The 4,563-nt window shown below is 41.3% G+C and overlaps 1 protein-coding gene across 2 annotated transcripts in view; it reads left to right on the forward strand.

Annotated features, from left to right (window-relative positions):
* Rngtt (RNA guanylyltransferase and 5'-phosphatase) overlaps positions 1-4,563 on the forward strand; it is a 331,478-nt gene that overhangs the window by 134,301 nt on the left and 192,614 nt on the right. The window lies entirely within an intron of this gene.

Consider the following 4,563-nt stretch of genomic DNA (forward strand, 5'->3'; position numbering starts at 1 on the left):
GAGGGTCCGGCCCACACTGCGCCTGGGCTGGGACTGGTCCCACCCGCGCAGGGTAGCAGGAAGCTCTCCACACACTCACCGGACCTGGGCTAGGACTGGGTCTGCCAGTGTGATATTTTGAAGAGAAAGGCGATTAAGATCCCTACAAACTGTTGTGTGGCACAGGGCTGGAGAGTTCATATACCCTTGTGGTAAGACAGTGAAGGTGTATTGCTGGCATTGCCAGCTGAAAGCAAATTGTTTCTGATGGTCCTTATGGATAGATATGGAGAAGAAGGCATTTGCCAAATCAGCAGCTGCGTACCAACTACCAGGAGATGTGTTAGTCTGCTCAAGCAAGGAAACCACATCTGGCATCACAGCTACAATTAGAGTCACTACTTGACTCAGTTTATGGTAATCTATCATTCTCCAAGACCCATGTCCTTTGCGCAGGCCAAATGGGAGAATTAAGTGGAGATGTGGTGGGGACCACTGCCTCTGCATCTTTCAAGTTCTTGATGGTGGCACTACTCTGTGCAGTCCCTCCCGGAATATACCCTCTGTGCAATCCCTCCAGGAATGTGGTTCTGCTTTTGGTTCACTATTTTACCAGGCATTAACAACTCTAATGACTTCCATTTGGCCTTTCCAACCATAATAGCCCTCACATGACAGGTTATGAAACCAATGTGAGGTTTCCGCCAAGTACTAAGTATACTTATTCCAATTGAACGTTCTGGAATAGGGGAGATGACTACAGGGTAGATTCTAGTGGGCCTATTGGACCCACTGTGACATGGACCTTTGCTGAAACTCCATTCATCACCTGACCTCCATAGGCCCCTACTCTTACTGGAGGGCCATTATGATGTTTTGGATCCTCTGGAATCAGTGTCAGTTTAGAACCAGTGTCCAATAGAATCCAAAATAATCTGATCATATTTCCCTTTCCCCAGTGCACATTCACTTGGGCAATAGGCCTTAGGTCCCTCTGGGAAAGGATGGGCGAAATACTGGCTATAGATTTTGGGGGCATTAAGATCCTTCCCCGAGGAGACCTGGCCGCCCCATCATTCAAGGGGTTCAGGATGGGTAAACTAGCTCAAATCTGGGACCTGGTTGAGGGGCCATGATTGCCTATTACCACAACTTGAAGTAGATCTCTATTCTTTCTCTTTGCTTTTTTTTTTTTTCAATTATATAAATCTAGTAAAAATTTTGTAGGCTTCCCATCTATTTCACTTTTGGGAATACCATGGCTAATCAGCCAATACCACAAGTCTGCACATGTCAGATTGTTCTGGCCATTGTTGTGCTTTTGCTGTCCGTTAAGGTAGGAGTAGGGACTCTGCCTTTGAAGATTGAGTGCTGCCACTTAACCTCTGCCATTCAGAGATCCAGTCAAGCCATTGCCCTTAAATTTCCCAATTGATTAACTGCGGTCCCCACTGTAAGATCTGGCATGCAGAAAAATGACAGGGCTCTTCAGGGATGCTGGTGTTTCCCTCACAAATCTGTTTCTCAGGGTGTTAGTGAAGTGGATGTTTTTGGGATCATCCAAATGTGGAGGATTAGGCTTAACACACTCCAGCATTCCCATTTCCTTAAGCCTCTGAATCTCCTCCTCAATAGTAAACCATGGAATATCAGGCATCTCTCACTCATTCACCATGGGTTATCTTTTGAGCCAAACTTTCCTGAACCAGCCAAGTAAACTATTAACATCTTTCTTTACTCCAGGAGCTGCAGCATTAAATTCAGACTCCCTATGTCATGGGCCTATATCAACAAACTCAGCCTGATCCAAGTGTATGTTTTTGTTGCCATTATTCCACACTCGTAAAATCCATTCCCAAGCTTGCTCATTAGGCCTCTGCTTATAAGAGTTAGAAAACTCAAGTAGTTCTTTGGGAGAATAACAGATCTCCTCATGGATCACATTATATACTTCACCCTTTGGCACCTTATGAGATTTAAGCCTGGTTATGGGCCTAGAGGCAAAAATGGGTTGTAAGGGTGGGTCCTGAGGAGTCTCAGCATTATCCTGTTTGGTCAACAAAGAATTAGTTTCTCCAGATGTGGGGCCGGTGATGCCTCTGCCACAGTGGGTGGGAAAAGTTCTTCCTCTGACAAAACAATCCCCTTAGCATCCAGGAACTCAGCATCCTCATGGTCCTCCTACACATCTCCATCCCAGTTGATGGGGTCCCATTCTTTGCCTATCAGTGGCTTCACCTTTGCTTCAGATACCCTTCGAAGCTGAGCACTAAATTTGCATTGCAGTTCAGCCAATCGAATTATGAAGGCCTGCATTTGGGTTTCTACAGTCTCAGCCATGTGGCCAAAAGAGAGGATATTATCTTTCAGGACACACTGAGAAACTTAAAATTTCTTATTGAATCTTTGAGTTTCTTATTTTCACTCAAATTTATCCAGTGAGGCTAAGACCAGTCAGCTGGCATTATTATATTACTTATTCTGCCAAAGAAATTCAAAATTTCTATGTACAGAACTGCTAAATTCCTGACATCTCACAAGTAGTGAGTTAGGATAATCAAATGGATGTAAGTGACATAATAGTTAGCTCACATCAAGGATTATCAATATATTCCTTAGGATCAGGAGAGACCATTGTGACTTTAGGTCTCAGCAAATCATGGAACCAACACCAAGAACTCCTAAAGCCATTAAAAAATGCCATCATTATATTCTGTTCTCCTACAGCCACTTCTGGTACCAAAATCTATATCAGTCAGAGTTTTACTAGAGGTACAGACATAGCACGAGATGTACAAATGTATAAGAAATTCCGATAGGCTTACAGTGGGTGTCTGCACACTAGAGACTGAAGGATCCAGGTCTGGAGCTCACTGCAGTGTTCCGTGCAAGTCTGTATCAGAATGCTGATTTATGATGGAAGGCTGATGAGTCTACACCAGAAGACTGAAGGACCCAAAGCAGAAGCCAAGAGTCTGTGCTAGAGCCAGGGGATGATGTCCAAGCTAATGGCGAAGACTGGAGGTCCTCTGAGGAAGAATGGGACCCTCTGTTCTTCCTCATTCTCCTTCAAGTCATGAGTCACTCTAGATTGTGGCCTCCATACCCTAGGGTGTGGAACTGCTGAGCAGATTTAGTTAAGCTCTTAGCTTCGTAAGTTGTCACCATCAGTCAAACACACCGGAGCACTTCTGGAAGTCCTCTTTGTTGAGTCTTTTTGGAATGTGATAAAAAACACAATGAATACTACTGCCACATGCCACCCAATAGAAAGGCCAGTGTGTGCAGATTTTTACATTGCACACTATCTCTCTTATTCCAGATCTTGCACTGTGCAGCTTCTAGCTTTTCCTTAAAGTCAAAAGAACTAGGAATAGTAAATTTTTTTTATTGATTCAGGGCATCAGCAACATTAGTACAAAAAACAAAAACAAAAAACTCATAAAATTTGCAGAACTACTTCAAAAAGTCAAGAATGAAGGATTAAGTGTTTTAGAAGATAAGGAAGTATACTGAGGGAGATTAATGGCAGTGTGTCTTTTACTGTAAACATTAAAAATTAACTGTATTTTTAGTCATTATGCATATATAATTTGAATTTTGTTCCTGCCTACCTGCCTGCCTGACTGCCTACCTGACTTCCTACTACTAAAGCTGTCCTGCTTTCTCCTTTGGGGATTGAACCCAGGGCCTTGTGCATTCTAGGCATGAGCTCTGCCACTGATTCACATCCCAGCCCCCTAAAATTCCTCTTCTTTTTTTTTTTTTTTTTTTTTTTTTTAACTCTAAGCTTTCTCCTTTTGTGGCTTTATTTATTTACTTTTGCAGAACTGGGGATTGAACTGAGGTCCTTGCGCTGCCATGCGAGCACTTATTCTACTGAGCCATTTCCCAACCCCCCTCCCCCAAAATTCTTTACCTCTGCATATTATAGTTTCTTGAATATTGCTGCCATTTTGTTACATTCTTTTTGTATTTTCAAAAGAATAAAATAATTTTATTCTTTTAGCACTGGAATTCAAACTCTGGACCTTGTGCTTGCCAGGCAGGCACTTGTGTTGTTGAGTTATATCCTCTGTCTAAAAGCAATTTTTTATTGTTTTTTTTTTTTTTTTTTTTTTTTGCGGAACTGGGAATTGAACTCAGACCCTCGCGCTTGCCAGGGAAGCGCTTATTCCACTGAGCCATCTCTCCGGCACGCAATTTTTTATTGTAGAAAATGATTTTGTAAGTTGCAAATATTGTATGGTATGTACCCATCATTTAAAAAGTCAGTTAACATACTATCAAACGCTTAGTGTACGTAAATACAAAGTGTAAAGGTCTAAGTATAAAGTTTTATAAGTACAAAAAATTGGAGTATATTTTTTCTTATTCTTTCAAGTGTGTTGTTGGAATTAATAAGGATAGCTTTGAATTTGTAAGTTTTTCTGATAATATGGCCATTTTCACAATATTGGTTGTTCTGATCCCCTAATAAGGGAGGTCTTTCTTTTTTCAAATGTGTTCTTTAATTACTTTTTAAAATGTTCTATAATTTTCATTGTAGAAAATTATAGAACTTTTTTTTTTTTTTTTTTTTTT

The sequence above is a fragment of the Octodon degus genome, unplaced genomic scaffold (assembly GCF_000260255.1).
Source record: "Octodon degus isolate 3935 unplaced genomic scaffold, OctDeg1.0 scaffold00022, whole genome shotgun sequence".
NCBI classification, from domain to species: domain Eukaryota; kingdom Metazoa; phylum Chordata; class Mammalia; order Rodentia; family Octodontidae; genus Octodon; species Octodon degus.